The sequence below is a fragment of the Melanaphis sacchari genome, unplaced genomic scaffold (genome assembly GCF_002803265.2).
Source record: "Melanaphis sacchari strain LSU unplaced genomic scaffold, SCAv2.0 Contig51_pilon_pilon, whole genome shotgun sequence".
NCBI classification, from domain to species: domain Eukaryota; kingdom Metazoa; phylum Arthropoda; class Insecta; order Hemiptera; family Aphididae; genus Melanaphis; species Melanaphis sacchari.
In genome coordinates, this window is record NW_020271353.1 from 719,473 (window position 1) to 739,938 (window position 20,466).

A 20,466-nucleotide genomic window follows, 5' to 3' on the forward strand; every position below is an offset into this window, starting at 1 on the left:
GACTCGCCGAAGCCCACAACCGCCACTGGGCGCGTCCGCGTCGCGCGCGTAGGGGCCCCCCGGAGAAATTTGCCGCCGGGCCATCCGGCGCGCACCAAAGTCGGACGTCTAGGCAGTCGTCGCAGTCAGTATTCGTCCGGTCTCGGCCGCACGAAGAAGAGACCGGCAGACGCGCCGCTCTCTTCCGACTCCGCGTGTCACACACCACCGTCCGCACACGCCGAACGCCGGTCCCCTCTTCTCTCAATAATCCTCCTCCCCCCCTCATTCGCCGCACACACGGGGGAGACGCTCGTCCGGAGGAGGTCACGCGTCGCCGACGTCGTCGTTCGCCTGTTCGTCTCGGGTACGCGATGTCGTTACTTCAAGTTGCGCCGTCCTCGCGAACACACGTCGTCCGCAGCCCTTGTACGGTTTCTCATGCTCCGTCGTTCCTCCGAGACGTCGCGGTTTCCGATCGGTCCGTCTTCGATTATAATAATATTATAACAATACAATAATAATATTTAAACCGTCAACGATCGTCGTCGTTATTACGTTAAAACATATCGCCGTCACTGCTGCTGCTGCTGCTGCTGCTGCCGACTGCGAGATCGGTTGTTCCTTCTATATTTGCACTTTCGTTTCTCCTCGTTTGCCGCTCTTGCGCGCGCACGCCTCGGGGGCGTCTACGTCGCGACCGCGGAAGACTGATCCGCTTGCTGTTGCCGCCGCCGCCGCCGCCGATGCAGCGAAAACGCGTAAAACGGCATTACTGTTGCAATGGCACGCTCGTCGACGGTATAAAACTGTGATGTCTCACCGAAAATGGCACTGAAAGAATTCACGGGGTACTAATTTACATACCGCCCGTAGTTCTTCTGTGCCGTGTTCGGTGGCCATTCGGACCGACACGCGTCCCGTCGCCGCACACCTACCTGCAGGTCCCGCTGTAATGCCTAATACGATGTCTTGTTTTATTGTCACGTCGGATTATTAGCACTGTAGTAGTCCTGTATATCGATCACCTAATGTTATAATTATTATTATTATTATTTTTATTATTATTATTATTATTATTGCCGGCGCAATCGGTATTTTTGTGTGTGTTCTGTTTTGTTTCCATGTCTTTTTATTAGTTAGTATATTTTTTGTTTTTGTTTTGTTTGTTTGTTTGTTTTTTTTTTTTTTACGAGTCGCTTCAACACATTATTTAATTGATTATTTATTTTTTACCACCGAAACTCGACGACCACAACGACAACGACGACAATATAATATTATTTATATTATTATGATATATTATTTATGTATAAATAATATTCTCATCGGTTCGTCACATAGGTACCGTAAATAGTACGTATTAGGTATATTATTATATAATATACATATGAATTTAATGTTATCACACACTCGAACAACATTTACCTAATATATCTTTGTCTTTAAATAAAAAATACTGTACGTCTTAGTAACGTTTCTATTTTATACCACGGTCATTATAATTAAATATATATATTTATATATATATACTATAATTGCACTTAATTCGACTATTATTTATATACATTACAATAGTATAACATGTATGCGCGTGTGTTGTTGGCGTAAGTCTCTCGTGTGCACATAAATATCATAATATTGTATAATATTATTATAGTAACTATACGTTTTTGAACAATTTATTATTTTTTTGTTTGTTTGTCGCCTCCCATATTTTAAAATGTGTGTTTGTAACAAGCGTATGTTGAAATGTTTGTAAAAGAACGCTTGGTTCATAATAAAATATTAGATATTGCTTTTTACATATTATTATTTTCATTTGCTAACAATTATTATATATTTATTAAATACCTACTATTATATAATATAAACATATTTTATCTAACAATTATAACCAATATACCGTTTTACATATTATTTTTATACTACTGTAGTCTGCATAATGACAATATTATAATATAGACGACTCTATATATGATATGTAATTATTGTTATTACTATTATTAATAGTTGCGCGTCTCGTTTGTATCGCACACATTGTCTGGTCGTAACCGCGTTCACGTTCGACAACTGCAATTTAGTTATTATAATGTTTTTCCCATTATTTTCTCATCGCAACTCCGAGTTACGGTATCATATTTTGCGGCAATAAAAGTTTGTACATTTTATTTATTTTCACGTCAAAACTTAACGGTATTCGCGCTTTTCACCTGGCTCGAACCACACAGGCGACATTAATTTTATTACACTACGCGATGTGTAACGCGCAGGTTCTGCACATATTATAGTGACATATTCTACAGTGTCTTATGGTATGCGATTCCGTAAAAAATTCGGATAAATGTGATTGAATAAGGGGGGGTAACGGCTCACGACTTCGTTTTGTGGAATCTTTTTTTGTCCAATTGCAGAACAGACTTTGCCAAAATCTTGGTGAGCGCATATAATATTCGGAACGGTATAGTATTATTAATATGGGACATGGGTATCGTCGGTACGTACACACGTTTACGTTTTTTCAACGTCGGTCGTTTTCACTTTTTGCAGCAGCTGTGCACGCGGTTGTACAACCGCAGCCGTACGTTATAATATTATCATTCCGGTAGACACTGCTGCGTCGTAATGAGTATGTAACATTACAATATTAACATGTCGTTTTACTATCTCGTTGGATAAAATTTCGGGACGAGGGGCAGAACAAACGAGCAGATAATAATAATATAATGCGGTGAATCCACCACGGTCGTAGTGTGCAACAATTCTTTTTAGAACGTTAAAATAATTTGTTTTGATATGATCTACGTCTAGGTATTTATCATAGAACACACAAACACGCCGTTGAAGTGCGTTTTATTTTCAAATAATATCAGTACACAACACATCACGTTATATGATAATAATATCATATTATTGTTTTTCTCGTGGCCATTTGACGAGACTACATAGTATTATTGAATTTACGATTTTTTTTTTTTACAGCATTATAATAAAGCGTATATCGTCATAATAATAATTATTATTATTTTGCTGTCGTTGTCTACTATGTCCGCCCGGTACAGCCGGTACGATAATCGAACACGAGCGGATGTATTGCATTGTAATAAGTGTACATATATTATGTCTAAACATAATATGATATTATTTCATTTGACATTGATTGTAACAAATAAAAATACTCGGAAATGCGATGATATAGGTATTTTCATTTCAAATGCGTACATTATTGATCGAGTATAATAACTTGTTATTATTATTATCAACACCTGCACACTCGGCTATATTGATCGAAACAAGTCTTAGGTGACATTATGTTAATAATAATAATAATTTACTTACATACTATATAATACCTATTACATTATGTAGTAGGAAGTCTACGAAATTATACCAACCGTTTTGTCTTTTGTGTCGAGCATTAAAGGTTTTACGAGACGACACGACCCTATTGCCGAAGACTTATATGACTTCCATACAAGGATCGAAATTCATACACACTAACACACTAAGTGTTCGGGACTTGGCAAGTATGGTGCTGTCGAGCACACATACGTACTTTAACACATTATAAAATAATAATTTTAGGTGTATAATAGGTAAAATATTATGCAGTGGTATGGTATTTATTTGCAGTATTTGAAACACAATTATAATATTTTTAAATTTGTTTATTCTTCGCGGAGGAAGTACAGACGATCTGAAATTTTTGAACAGTTATTATATAATGTTTATAATGTTATAAATAGGTACTGTTATAAACTCTTAAATATTATCCGCACGCGTTTAATGTTTTTTTAAATATTATTTGTTTGTTCAGTAAGTATAAATATAATATAATATGAGTATGATACAATATTATATACTATTCCAATTATTTTACATAGGTTAGGTCATGCAGATAATTAAATTTAAAAAGCTTAAATTTTAGTAAAATATATTGTAATATATTTTATGTTGTTCTTACTATTCATCGTTATTTTTCTAATGCAATGTAAATACTTGTATAAATCATAAAATGTTCCGATTAAATTTTTTTACAAATTTGATTTTATGGTAGACATAAGTTACTGTGATTAATTACCTAAATAAACTAGTCAAGTACTATAAATATAACTTCTAATAAAAATAGTATTTATAATTAATCGTATTCGTATTATTACCTATGAAAAAGATACAAAAAAAATAAAAAATCAACTTATCGTTTTTATCTTTACATTTAAATATTTACCAAATGGTCTAAATATATATTATTAAAATGAAAATAAATATAAAAATATTTAAACATTTTATACCATAATCATTTTATTTAAGCTTAATTGCTACAATGCTACATCAATATACATCACCCAAGATGTCAAAATCTCTTCATGTTCGATACCAAAACAATTGTGTTATTAATAAATAATATCATCATAGCCATTTCGATCGTTTCATTAATAAAATTAATGTTTTATAATTTTCAACAAATCTAGCTCAATATGAATAGACTATTTTTGTTTTATTTTCTCGTCTTTGACAAGTAGGTATACTTTATAAGTTCTGCTTTCTTTATTATATTTTAGTGGAGCGGTCAGTGGGCTGTAAAATATTATTTTATAATGTTTCGGATGGCCGAATTGGATTTTAGAAAATCGTTCCGATGACGGTGCAAAACATTACATTATGTACCTACGATCTACGGTAGCAGTAAAATGCAAATGCACACGCCCGTATAATATATACTCACATACGCATATGTATATATATAATAACAGCGCACCAGTCACACCGGCTGAGACCCTACTTTTTTTTTCGCCGGCGACACACTGGCCCCAAAACCGCAAGTATTTCTATTTGATATTATATTATGTTATTTTGTTAGTTGTTACTGCGGCGAACGTCATGTCTGAGCTCAACGTTTCACCTGGATTTTCGTAATTATATCGACTTACAATTATTACAAGTATTATGTATGCAGGTAGGGCTTAAATTCTATCTCTGTATTATAATATTTTGAGTGAGTTAATGCAACAAACTTATATACCTACTTATAATTTTTTTTCTTAAAATATTATTAAATCGTATTACGTAGTCGAAATAGATAGTAGGAGAGGGTCCTTTTGTTCATTAGCACTATTCTATTCTCTAAATTAGGTCTCCAATATTATAAATTTAATTAACAAGCAGATTTTAGGTATATTCTCCCTTTTCATCAATTTTTTTATTTTGAAATGGAACCCTTTTCTCATGTATTTAATCGTTGTAATCATTAGTGATTACTGATTACCTGTACAACAAAATATTTCATCTTAAATAATTAATATGTTTTTGACGAACATAAATCAATCAAAATAATAGGTATCTATATAAACTTAGAAACATTAGTTATTATATATTATTTTAATGACCATGAATAAATTCAGTTTCGGTGACTGGGACATTAGCACAACATACATTGTATAATATTTTTTTTTTAATTAATATTTAGGATATAAACTTATTGCATTAAAGAAATACAAATTTAAATAAATAACAAATTTGGATATAATTACATATTAATGAAATAATAATTTGTTGATATTTATTGTTTATTCAATAATTTTATTTACAGATTTTGAGCTGAAAAGTGTTCCTTTCAATCTTTTTATCTGAGCTTTCATTAACAATATGACTTTTTAAGTTTTTCTTTGTGTTATTCAAATTATCAACATTCACAATATAAGTAAATTTTTTATTGTAGTGAGAGACACATGATTTAAATTTAGGATCCTAAGTCGCTTTTTTAGTCAAAAATCCATGATGTGTTAGCCTGATATGACCAATTCTACAAATTTTAACCCAATTTAATTTTTTTCTTCATTTGTGATGCTGGTTAATTTTAAATTCGCTTTTGAATTCCTGGTTATATTATATTTGAATACTACAAGAAGTTATATAATAGGAACATATAATCATAAAAAATTAAAAATTAGCCGAAATTCAATATTGAGGAAAAGTTGTGTTTAAATGTAGTGATTCTTGTCACGGAGTTTAATTCATAGAATCTATAAAACTGCGACAGTACTTATACTACATAAAGGTCACCGAAAATGTTTTGGATTTGGCAATCATTCTGAAATGTTTTTTTTATGGTCAGTTTATCCAATTTCTATACTTGACGCTCTCCCTCCTCATAAAATTTAGATTTAAGTACACCACTAGGTGCGAATAAAATATCATGCTGTATTATTAGTTTAATTTTTAATGTTCACTGACCACTGTACATTATTATGCACAATGTACAAAATAACTATTTTAAAAATAATAATTGAAATGACACAAAACTAATGAGTATTGTATTGAAATAAAATTAGTTCTATATCGTCGTACCTAATCATAAACAAACAGTAGTAAAGCATAATATTATATAATATTAACTTACCGTCAAAATCGATTATGATAAATATTTATTGTTTTAAAATTCAATGTTCCGACTTGAAGTTGGGAAATAAAAGATAGACAAACGGGCATATTTCCGGCTCATTTGTTTTTACATAAAAACAATATTTTATTAATATAGTGTTATTGTCTATATTTTTAATCGAGTTCGAAGCTTCGTTTGAAAAATAATAATGAAAAATGAAGCGTCAAAATTCATTTGATACAAAAAAAAAAAAACATCGACTGAAGTAATTCGTTTTTACGTAAACAATGTATAATATAATATATTATTCACGGTCAAATATTGTTATTCAGTCTACTCTCCTATTTGATTATTAAAAATTCGCAAAAATTATCGTTGAAATAAAAATAAAAATGAGTATAGGTGAACACTTTATTTATATGAACATTTTTAATATAGATTCAAACATTATTAATATCATCGTTTATTATTTTATATTCAAAATCAAAACTAAGAGTATATTTTCCGGTTTTGTAATAAACCAAGTCACAGCACAAAATTTATATTAAAATTCAATAAAATACCACGTAAGATTGGTATCATAGCCATCAGTCATAACTTATCAGTCACAATGGCTTAGAAAAGAAAATAATTCTCTAACCATAATTTATTGCATAATGTATGTATAAATTATTCAAAACAATTATTAATATACAGAACGATTGACCAAGTATGACTATTCTTCACATCAATTTTTTTTATAATAAATTAATTAAAATTCTGATTGTTGAAATTTTTCAATATACCTACTTATAGCCTATAGGTGCCATGTTATTTTAAAAACCCTATATCAATAATTGTATATCATTCGAGAAGTGTCCTGAGGAATATAAAAAAATGTAAAATGAATGTAAATTTGGATCTAATATAATTATCATACTCTGAAATTTTTCATGAAATATAAATTTTAGATAATTATAATAATAATTACTATGATTTTCAAATCATTATAATCAATTATCTTCCAAACTTATTATCATGGCCCTCAGTATACAAAGTACAATAATTCAAAAACTACTTGTTAATATTTTGGTTCTATTTGTACAAATCATTAATTTAAAAAAAGTAGACTGTTTAAGAATTTTTGGGAAAATAGAAGTATCGCCAGTTGCAGGATATTCAATATATAGTACAAAACATATATTTGCATTTGAAACCTTGTATCTTAAGTATTCCACCAATCTGCTTTGAAATTTAAAAAATTAGGATTTAAGTAAATTTATTATTTATGGGAAAAAGTTAAGTGAGCATGCTTAATGAAATACTCTGTATTCCTATATTAATTTATTGTTTACTTTTAACGTACAATAGGTATATATCATGGGAAATAGACATATCGTGCGTTATTAAAGGGTAAAAATCAATGATAACGTTCGTGTTTAAAGATATTCTTCACGAGAAGCATTTAATTTCAATTGTGTTTTCGTGCGGTCTTTTATTTTATTTTTATTACAAGCATTGTTTCGTACGTTAGGTGTATATACATAGATACCTAACTATATATCCACCCTCACAACAATAACCAATGGCAAGGGTGCAAAACACAGACCTGATGCAAACCATATAATTTTACATTATTATATATATTATACTCCTTATACGTTTCCGGCCACCAGGCAGTCTCGATCGAACAATGTAGTTCACTCTGTCTCTATATAATAATAAAGTTAGATGTGTGTTCGTCCTCTTTAGTATTTTTTTCTCCATCGGAGAAACGTTCAAGTAATATTATTTAATATTACTACCCCTTTTTATAATATTATATACCAATACAAAAACCTGTACATTTATATTCGGCCGCCGTCAGTGTGTACCAATATTATTATAAAATCCGAAAAATTAAAAAGAAGTATATTACGACCTTCTATCGATAGTTGTACCTGTATAATAGTCGAAAATATTTTTGTTGTACCGTACCTATAGAGTTTGATTGTCAGAGTTTCGATCTTTTCTTTATGCTACAACAGATCGTATAATCTATAGTAAATCTAATCAAATTAATAATAAGTAATAAATGTAAATATAAAATAAGGTAGATAAATAGTTCGTAGAGTTTCTTAAATTCACACGATTTGCAGCTTTCAATAGTTTTGATTTTTTTAACTTTTCCAGTTATTTTATTTTAACACGCGATACAATATATACAATTTGACATTTTTTTATTATTATTTACGTAAGTATTTATTGTTAATCATATAATTCACTTTACATTCATTATAATGTAATAACAATCAATATAGTTTAAAATATTAGATTAAAAAATTCCGAAAAATATAATTTATCAACTTCGAAGTTCGAGGTACAAACATTTAAAAAAGTTACTATTAAAGACTATTTTTAAATTAAAATTTTTGTTTTAGGTATATTACATTTGAAATGTATGAATAAACACAATGACGATATTTAACCAAACTTTCTACGAATTTGGAACAAATAGTTTTCATTTTCATTTAAAGCTATAAAAATTTTGTTTAAATATCATATGACTTTATTTTAAATATCATATTATATTATAATTTATAGATATAATTTAATCGTAGGTATTCATGAATGTAGGAAGTATAATTGTTTGTACGCTGTATGTAATGTACTGTATAAAAATTATTATTGAAGTATTTTATGGTATCTATAGATATGCCTATACGATTTATTTCAATTTAATACATTTATTTTGTCGTCAAAAATAATTTTATACTGACAATTGAAATCAAAAATGTAGCTGATATTTACTACAGAGTGCTATTACAGTGATTATCTAGTGATTGCTGAATACTGATTACTAATTTTGATGTACCTACATGATAATAAGATGTTAAAAAAAAACCTTCTTGGAAAAGATCATTATCGATTTTTGGAAGATGCAATGTCCATTATAAAGCAATTAAGTTTCTATTCTACTTTACCGTTTGGGCTGTCCTACTTGTCATTTCACTTGTAACACCGTAGTAGATAACTGTTATTATATTATTATACATTGTTATATTCTGTGTTTACAAATTTTATTTTTAAATCATTTATTCGTACAATCGTCAATCATAATATGCTATGTCTAAAACTTTAATTTATCTACTTACTATATATATAAAAATATTTATTGTCACTAGATTTAACAGAAACAATAATTAATTTTATTCCAAATTAACTTATCTATATTTTTTTTAAATATATAATATTATTAAACTTTGTATTATGGTATACAGGTATTATACATTATTTTTATCCGAACACAATTAAAATCATCAATATTTAATAATATCAATATTTTTTCTACATGGTAATCATAATAAATATACATTTATAACATATATCTACTACATTATTATGTATATAGCCTATATGGATATCATAAATTTAAGATTTTAAAAGTATGCTACATTTGGATGATGGTTTTTATATTTTTATTTTAAAGTGAGTTATGAGCATTTTAAAATGTACAAATTTCAGATTTTTAAAATGCTTATAACTCACTTTACTTTTCTTACTTTTAAATTTTATAATGGATCAATTCGTTGTATTATTAAACATACTAGAGTTAAATGGATTTTTTAGACGAAACATTTGCTATGCTATGCGTTTGTTAGACGGAGACACCGTATGCGGGTATAGTGTCCTCTTAAGATGAAGATGATCTATTGTGGCATTCATATTTTTGTTTTGATGAAACATTATACTATAAATCAATAATAATATTTTTTTTTCATTTTTCTGCGGTCTATGTAGATATAGGTTAGGTAATGTAATTTTACGATTATGTAACGATGACAATATATAAATAAAATCTATAAAATACTTTTAAATTAATATGATTAATAATTTTTATTGAAATATTCAAAGTGAAAATTATAATGATTTTTATTTTCAAAACAACATTATATACTGATATACAAACAATAAAAACAATATACCTTTATTAAGTATAAACAAAATTTACTCATTCCGAAAAACGATTAAAAAGTTGTGTTTAATCAAATCTGATAAAAAAAAAAATATTTATATATATTAAAAACTATTCGTTATATACTTACAAACATAATATGTGGTGCTTTTTTCGTCTTACTCTTTAAATAAAAGTAAAGTAGGTTTTCTAGCTTATTTAAATTAATAGCTTATATTGTTTTTTATGCTATCTTTTAATGCCCTTGTTATATTATTGTTACTATATCAGTTTATGTGAACAATATCTCTAATCAAGTGTAAACATGAAACTATAACGATAACAATATAATTCATTTCTAACATAACTGGAAAACAAAAAGAAAACTAGTAACTAAAACAGTAACGTCAGTAACAGTTACAATCTAAAATCCAAAATACGTTCTTTAATCGTGATTCACAAAACTGAAAAAAATTAAAATACAGATATCAAGCATATTGTAGGTGTTCTATGTTTGAGTGACTGATATTATATCATACTTTATAGACTATCTGATATGTAAGACTTGTAGTGGCAACAAACTTATGACAGTATCTGATACGTATACCGATGCATATTCCCAGAAAATCAATGGGTACGCTTTGTGTGGTTTTTCTGCAACGTCTCTATAGACCGAGACATAACGATATAATCGGCGTCTTGACTTTCGAAGATTAAATTCGTATTTGTTGTGAATCAATTGACAAATTGCTTAAATGTAATACGGGTCGCGCTTATTAACGAGGAAAATATTCTAAATGACAAACGACAGTATTTAGTTGTTCAGTATAAAGTATAAACCATGAAATCTTACGTAAATAAATATATGTTGAATCTAATCAAAGTAACAAAAAAACCATACAAGTTACAGTTGACTTGGTTTCTGTTTGTTTTAGCATTGTTTTTAATATTTATAATAGTACACGACGATGAGCTTTGTTTTTATACATGGTAAAAAAAAAAAAGAAATTGAATTATTAAAGACCTAAATAAAACCTTCTCCAAAAACACACGCGAATCACTCACACGTTAATTTTTATTTGAAATTCCACATAATATATAAATACTGGGTGATCCATTTAACGTAAGACATCAGTTATTTCAAATACTATTAACATTTTTAAACTTTTTTGTTACACAATTCTAGGTCGTTAGAACCAAACACTTTTCTAAAAACTATAATTATTATCGTTAAAATTTTTAAAATTCTTAACTTTTTTTAATAACAACGTGTGCTTTTAAATTTTAATTCCTTATCTCAGAGTAGAATACTTTTTCGATGAATGAAAACCTAATTTTAAACGAGCAATTTATGTTTTATCACTTATTAGTATTTAAACTTTTGACGAGAGAAGTGGAGAGGTACAGGAGTGTTACTCCTTTCATCTAAAATTTAAATACCTATGACTACTTATACGAAATTTTATAGAACTAAATACTTTAAATAATATCCTACGTCAGAGTATGGAATTAAAATTGTAGGTTGTCATTCAAAGAAATACAAAACTTAAAAGAAATATTTTAAAAAACGTAAGTGCTTTTCTGAAATCATAAGTGCTTTACGTTAAACGGATCACCCCGTATATGTACAATGTACATAATATATGTGCTTATATACTTAGTCGGCTTACGTCATATTGCGCGCGGCTACTGTATGTACACGTCGACAGTTGAGTATATATTTTAGTAAGTAGGTAGACTAACCTATATGATTATTATTATATACTCTACATGAATATTAACCATAGTGTTTTTCAAGGATTACAGCACACGAACAAACAGAACACAGACGTAATTATATGGTCGGTGTTGGGAAAAAGAACGCAAAGATTACACGCGCGGCATTTCACTTTTGAAAAATCATAGACCTAATATGCACTGCCATGATATAGGTACACACGTGTACCTATATTATATAAATTGTATAATATACTGAGTAATTCCTTTAATAGTAAATACACTAGCTCATCATTGTCTCAAAAAGTTTTTTTGTGTTAAACATTTTTTAATTTTTTTTTATACATAATTTAAAATAACTTTATTGCAAGAAAAAAGTTCTATATTTTTAAAATTAATGCATATAAATATAATGTGCATACTTGAAAAAATAACTAATGCGTATCAAGATTTTTACAGGAAATAAACATCTAAATTTCCATAATAATAGTTTTTATACTAATATAGTAAATAATCAAAATATAATTTACTCAGCTCGCTTTACAATAAAGCTTTCAAAATCATGAACATTTGTAAATTATTTTGTAGTTAAAAATGTCTAAAGTAAGGCTTGAAAATTTAATATAATATTTTTCATAAGTATTTTATACTGAACAAAAAATCTAAAATAATTCGATTCTTTTTTATTTTATATTTATTGAAATACTATAGTATTTATTTTATATGTTATTTATGATTAAATCCGTTCGACGTTTATACTCGATAAATAAATAAATTTTAAAAATAATTAATTTTAAAGGTAGATAATGACATCAAAATTAAGTAAAAAAATATTTTTAAGTTCATTCATACCTTTCAGTTTTTTAAATAATCAGTATTTTACGCTTAAATAATCACTTTATATAGAATATTTATAATAAATTGATGGCCGATATATCACGGAAATAAAATATAATTATTTAAAATTTAAAAATAAACTTTTTAACTTATCATGAATAAGATTATACATACAAAGCTATTGTCAGTAAAAGTTATGATAAAATCATAATAAACAGTAAGCACAACTAAGTAATGACATTTTATCATAAATTATAATTCTTTTATTAATGTTAGGATAATTTTTGAATTTTTACTGATTTAGGCATTTGGTAAATAACTGTGATTATCCAAAATATGATTTTGAAACTTTTTTATGTAGTCATTTTACTTGTCTTGTTTTCCAATTTTTTGATTAGGCCAGTCAAAGCTATTTCTTTGTCGAACTTATCAACAATCGATACCTCTATCAATAAAACTATAGGTATTAATAGTAATTAAATATTTTTACTTCACGCTAATTTAGTTTTATAATATTTCGAATTAAAATAACATTATAATAGTAAGGGACCTTATAATATAAGGTATATATATAAAATATTATTGTATTATCTTATTATATATACCTTATACCTTTTATTACCTACGTTAATATAAAACATATAAAATAAAACTTTATGATAAATGAGCCATGTTTCAGTCTTATTTTCATCACTTGGATAAAAAAAGAATATAAGAATCACAAAATACTTTGTGATTATTATACTATTCTAGTATGTTAATGTAAATATTTACTAATCAAATATTTTTACCTGATAATGTTATTAATATTATAGTGTTTTAACTAGTATATTGTAAAAAAAGACTTATAATGATTAGATACATAGCGTGGTGCACTTATACATGTACACTCTTACCAGTGTACATTAAAAAAAAAAAGTGTGCAAAAAAATATGAACAATTCAGAATGTATATATCAATACAAAATTTTTTTTTGAGAAACTTATACTATTGTGGGCATGTTATATTTCGATTTAAAGATAAGTCATCACTGTATAGTATGTACGAAACAAATGTAAACAACATTTTCCTTATTGAAAAGATAATTGAATTACTAACATGTCTTTTGAATTTTTTGCAATTCAAAAATTAATTTTACTTCGTCTTTTTGAACAACTCCACTGGCTTAGAATAGTTAACATTATCATCTCCAAAAATTTAAAAAATCATTTCCGTATATTTCTGCACGCTTGAGTACATTCATTACGGTAAGTTACAAATTAATAAGTTTTTTGGGTCGCATTATATTATTGTCACGAATACAAATGCGTATGTGTTTTATATGTTACTATATTTTCTCTGGTCAATCAAACTCAGACGAAATCGTGTGCATACTGTCCTGTAATACAACAGTGGTTATGTGATATAACGTATTTTAATGGTGAATAATAAATATCAAAATAATACACAACTAATTGCAGTGCAATGCGTTTCGAGACGAGTCGCGGATATGCGTATCTCTTCGAGTCGTGTGAAAATCACATACTTATACGCCATGAAAATATATTTTTTCGCAACTGCAGCAATAACGCATACATCATTACATCAATTAAGATGAAACACACACACATATATATATATATACGTGTTTATATGTGTAGCTCTTATAGATATATAATATTTATGTAGTATCCACTAATGCAATGAAGACTTGCCAGCTTGATTAGGATATGGGTGTTATAGGGTGTTTGAACATATCGTTGGCTAGGTATAAAAAGTGAGTGTTGAAAAACTTCAAGTTTTTTCGTATAGTTATAATATTAAAATTAAACTAGGCATAAAATATTGTAATCTGTCATCCAATTCACTGTAGTTAAAATTGTACACTTTACAAATTATAATGATAGTTTTAATACTAATCTGTATATATTTGAAAAATTTCTGCAGGTAGACCATCTTTTTAACTCGTTAAAAATAAATATAGATTTTTTTAATTTTACTATGTTAATATTTAATTGTTGGAGTAGAGTATTAATTTTTCATTATATGCTTTTTTAAAACAAAACAGTGACAACGAAATTTATTTTCAACTATAGGTACAGTGTTTTTAAGAACTTGGAACTATTTCGTACCTCTTCTGATAGTTGATAGTTTTTAACTAGTCCACTTCTGTTAAATTGTGCACGGTCCAATTCAATAACTTATTATTAAAATTTCAAGAGCCAGAACATTTTCGTCCTAATTCGACGACGCGACTTGTTGTTTTTTAAATTCCGTAATTGGCAAAAAAATCACGCTGCATTCGGATGACTCATGATAACTACATTTTGTCCACTCTATGGCCACACTCCCACAAGAAAACCTCGCACGTTATTTGAAAGTATTATAATCGTCCGAAATATTTCGTGGTAAAAACTAAATAAATAAAAGTTTCAATTTGCGCACTGGCAGTCAAATGCGCCGACTGTAATTTATCATGATGATAGGTACCTGCAAAAAAAAAAAAAAAAATCTAAACAATAATATAGTGATATAATAGGTACCTATATACAACATCGTTTGGCCGTTGTAATATAATAATTTATCCGCGCGCATCTATATACGTGGGTATATATAATATATATATTATATAGGTACATGTCATATGCGTCCGAAGGCACTTAACGGTCGATTTTTTTTTTTATATATATATATATATATATGTATTTATTTATTTTTTTATTTTTTTTTTTAATAACTCGATAAAATGAATATTCATGTATGTGAATTTCACACGTCGTCGCGGACACTTATTCTCCGGATATACCTCTGTATGTTATGTAATGCGTGCGCGCAAACAACACTGCACAGACGTATAACGACTGTTATTATATATTTTATGCTACCTACCTATACTACTGCAGCAGTTAAGCCGCGAATAAACGCATAAATAACGTGAGTATATATAGGTATGCATTACTTACGTTTTATATACACGCGGCTATCATAAATCATCGGACGCGCACGGAGGAGTTTATTGCGTGCCTAAATATATATATATATTATATTTATTTTATATTATTGCACTGCCGCGATGTGTATATAATAATAGTTGGATGTAATTATAATATATATATATATTAGAATTTAAATGTCAACGACCCAAATTTAAAACACGCACGCGATGCGCCGCCGTTTCGCCGTGTGCGATTATAATAATATATTTGTCGGCGCTACTCGTGTTATATATTTTATCAACGTGTGTTTACGTGGGCTTATAATACGACGGCTTTCCCGTTCGCGACAGCTTTGGGCGATAGAAATATGATTAATACCGACGGTTATTTAAGTCAATAAAGATAAAAGATAATATAATATAATATGATTTATGTGTGCGATTTAACATCGACAAATTCAAATACATACACAATCGTTGAATCGGTTAACGCGCTTGATAGAATTCAGAAAGTATATGCGATATATCTATATGTCGATACGTCTATTAAAACATACTACTGATTTTAAAGTAAATACGATTTCGATATGACAAAACAAAAAAAAAAAATAGTTAATTATTATCAAATATTTTTTTTTTGTCCAATCATTGTTCGCAGTTAAATTTGTTTAGTTCCAGTTTTGTTTTTATTAATTACTATTATCTAACATGATGTATCAAACATAATATAATATACATATATATATATATCTTTTTTTATTGATCTCATAAGCCCGACAGGCGACAACTAACGCCCATCAGCTGTGAAAAGGTATAGTAGGTTTGAGTTATTGTAGGATTTTTTGGATTATCAGAAACGTGCACGTATGTGTGTGCCATGGATTCATCGTTAAGAACTCGGGTTAGAGAAAAAAACTTAATTTTAATTGATGACAGACACTATTACAACTATTGTGTTAATTATATAAAAAAAAAAAAATATTAGAACTTATATCGCACTGCACACGCCACATACTCAATACTGGTTATGAGATTAAGTAAAAGTCCATGATTCATCTGACGCGTATTATGCATTGCAGTAATAATGGATATATATTAAACAATATAATATTGTATATATAATATATATAAACTTACGTGAGATTTCTGCACATTGTTGTTTGAAAGTGTATTGACGGCGCAAGGAATGCATTTTCGGTAAATATATATATATTTAAAAATTGTCCAGTAAAAAATAAAAAAATAAAATAAAACTGTACCTATAATGGCTTAAATTGAACCCAATTTCTGGTGGTGTAGAGAAGACATATATTCTCAATCTATGACTTCCGACACATCAATAATCCAACTTCCTAAGTAAAATCTTTCCTAATTAACTATATATTTTCCCATATATTTCTTTAAACAATAAATAAATTTGGTTACCATAGTTAATAATCTAATTATTTATGGCGGTTACACAATTTTTGAATATAGATAGGGATAATAATTTAATTAATAAGGTCTAATACATGAACGAAAATTACAATTTTGTATCTGTTTATTACACAAAAAAAGATAGTTATTAAATTAAAAATAATATCATAGGTATACAAACTTTATTTCAATGATTTTCTGGTGGTGCAAAAATATACCTTTGCACCACTATATTTTAGATGTGATGGTGCAAGTATAGTGCAGTATTATCGTAAAAACACAGGGAGTGGGGATGAAGGAAATGCTCTGGATTCAAAATAAGTAACTGATTACTAATCACGTGAATCTTAATTCACGTTAAAATCCAAGAGCTGTACTAGAAACTATCGGAGTATTCTAAATATATTAAAAATAAAATTCTACGTGTATAATAATATAAACGAATGTATTAGTGAAAACGGATTCACGTGAAATAAAGATCTCTGTTAAGAATATATAATATAAACAAACAATAATATCGTAATTATTAGTTTTATATAAATAAAATAAGTTGTTAAATAAATATTTTTACAACATTTCATAATTCAGCTAAATTCGCATCGCCCAAGGAAAAAAATGACCGTCTAATTTTAAAATTTATATTATGATATTATATTACATTCGTGTACCCAATATTTATGTATTATATGATGTTTGTTTAATTGCTGAATTTTGTTTTCAGTCCGTTCGATTCCATTAGTCTAACAACATTACAGTTCTACACAGTCTCATAGAACCGCGACAACGGAACCAGACATAATGCAAAAGCGGCTTCACGACCGACGAATATATAGTTATTAAGAATATGATAGTATTAGATGGATTTTTATTTTTATTATTATTATTGTAATTTATTTTTTGTTGATACCCGTGGTGAACATTTATGACAACTTGTAATGAAAAACGATCTGCAAACCTTGGCACTGGAAGAATTCACAGACTATAATTATTGAAGATCGTGAGTCTCCTGGTGTCAACTATTGCGGATCGATAACACTACGATTGTTGAATGTATTAATCATATATTACTATATAGTTTCACGCACTTAATATACTATATATTATTTGAATACCTATTGTAAACACTAAACGTATATATAAGGTTGAGTAAGTTAAACAGTTTATTGCGTTTAATCTGTCTAGTTAAAAGTTGTATAATTTTTTTATTTAAGTAATGTATAACTTAATCATAATATTATTAACCTAATGCTGTAAACTTAGTTTTAATTTTCAACTCGTGAATACGCCTGTAGTCTAGAAATGCTAGCATATAGGTTAAATAAATAAGTTTTAAGTTAACTTAAGCTATTAAACTTTATGAATTACTGTTACTTAGATGTAATATCAAATAAAATTTGTAACCATTTTTTAAATTCAAATATATTCACTGTAAATTTATCCGTATCTCTCTATAGTTATGCTCAAATCAAACAATAATTCATAATTTTTTTCTTATATATATATTACATATTTAGATAATTATTTTGTTTAACCTTGAGAACCCTGTTCTCAAAAAGAAAAGAACATTAACACTTATCAAAAATGCATCACACTACTTGCGGGTGTGTCTGTCTTATAAATGTACTGAACAACATAATAAATTTGTGTTCAGATGTTTCAATTTTGTACCTAAATAGTACCTATATAAGATTCAATAATGAACTAAATTTCTCTATTATTAAACTTATAAGTAAAAACATTTATTTGTGTTTTCTCGTGGGTATTTTTACACTATTTTAATTTTTAAACAAAATACAAAATTAGTGTGTAAAAATTACGATTTAAAAATGATTCTCATATAACTCCATAAAATTATTGTAAAAACCTATAAGAAAATACGCACCATATACCTAATATACGATTTTTTCATCATTTGTTTCTTGCAGATATATGATATATTTTACTTATTTTAAACACTGAACCTGGAGTGAAAATTCAATTACTCAGTTTTCATTGCGTTTTAGTATCAGTTTCAAACCCCATCACGAACTACATCGAATACAATTCTGCCTTCGATTTATGCAACCGTATATTATATGTGATATCCAAATTTAATAATAAGTAATTATAATAATATTTATACTATGTAAAAATTATGTCAATCATGAGAAATATTACTGTAGGTATTTATTTTATGAAACAGACAATTTTAAGTTTTTCATAACTCCATCAGAAAATTTTCAATTTACGTCATTGAAATTCGTTAAAATTACCTATAAATAAAAAAAATAGTAATTATGACCAACACTATAACATGGTGGGCTTAAATGTATATTGATATAAGTAACTATCTATATTCTATATGGGAATGAAGAGTGTGCCAATTTTTACGCATAAGTTCGTGTACCTATACCTGCATTTACTTTCAATACCATTCGTTAATAAATATAACAACAAATATTGATTTTTCATTCCTGCAACTGAATGGATAAACTTTTGATTAATCTAATAATTTATTTTACTCACTTAGTACAGTCGACAAAATTAAAATTGTATTTTACTGTTATATTTATGTATGTAACTAAATAAGTACATATTAATTCTATATTCATGAGTGTTATTTATAAAGAATTAATTTGTGTTTAAAATCAGTAGCAAACAAATCAAACAATCAAACAAATTTCGTCAAAAACAATTTTTTTTTTAACTTTGTAAAAAAAAATACAAATTTTTTGAAATACATACTGCAATACAATATAAGCTGTATAAAAATCTACAGTGATCGCAAAAATGCATAGGAAATAGTACTTTTCAATTGTTGCATATTCACTCGAACGTAATTTATAAAGAAACATAGAGTAACTATAAATTTATATAGTTATTAGTTAGTCGATTTTTCAAAGGTTTATTGAATAAAAAACGTTAAACGTTCAGCTTTTTAACAGCTACGTGGTTTGTATTTTGTATATAAAATACGTACCTACTATAAATACATATTTCCATTGCATTGCGGTGCGGTTAAGACATTAATGATATTAATAATGATACTATAGTACTTATAGTTTAATGTTTTCATTTAAATTTGTATCTTTTGTGTAGATGTTTTGTAAACCATAAGAACCGATAATGGTTGAAACGTGTTTGTTTTTCAAATAAAAATATGATATATCCACCTCCAATCACTGATAGTTTGCTTGAAGACCGCTATGTAAACGCTTTGAGCATGCTTTGACCAATGTTTAGTTTACTTAAATGTGTATAGAAGTGTTTCCACACACACGTAGATGTTATGATTTCTATTCACGTTTTTCTATTAAAGTAAAAAAAAAA

General features: G+C 27.9%; 1 long non-coding RNA gene across 1 annotated transcript in view; it reads left to right on the top strand.

The window, feature by feature from the left end:
• Window positions 1-18,529, top strand: part of LOC112599498 — an 84,602-nt gene extending 66,073 nt beyond the window's left edge. The window contains exon 4 of the long non-coding RNA XR_003114943.1: window positions 17,879-18,529. This is a non-coding gene — a long non-coding RNA (uncharacterized LOC112599498). The remainder of the gene's footprint in view (window positions 1-17,878) is intronic.
• The last annotated feature ends 1,937 nt before the right edge of the window (window positions 18,530-20,466 follow it).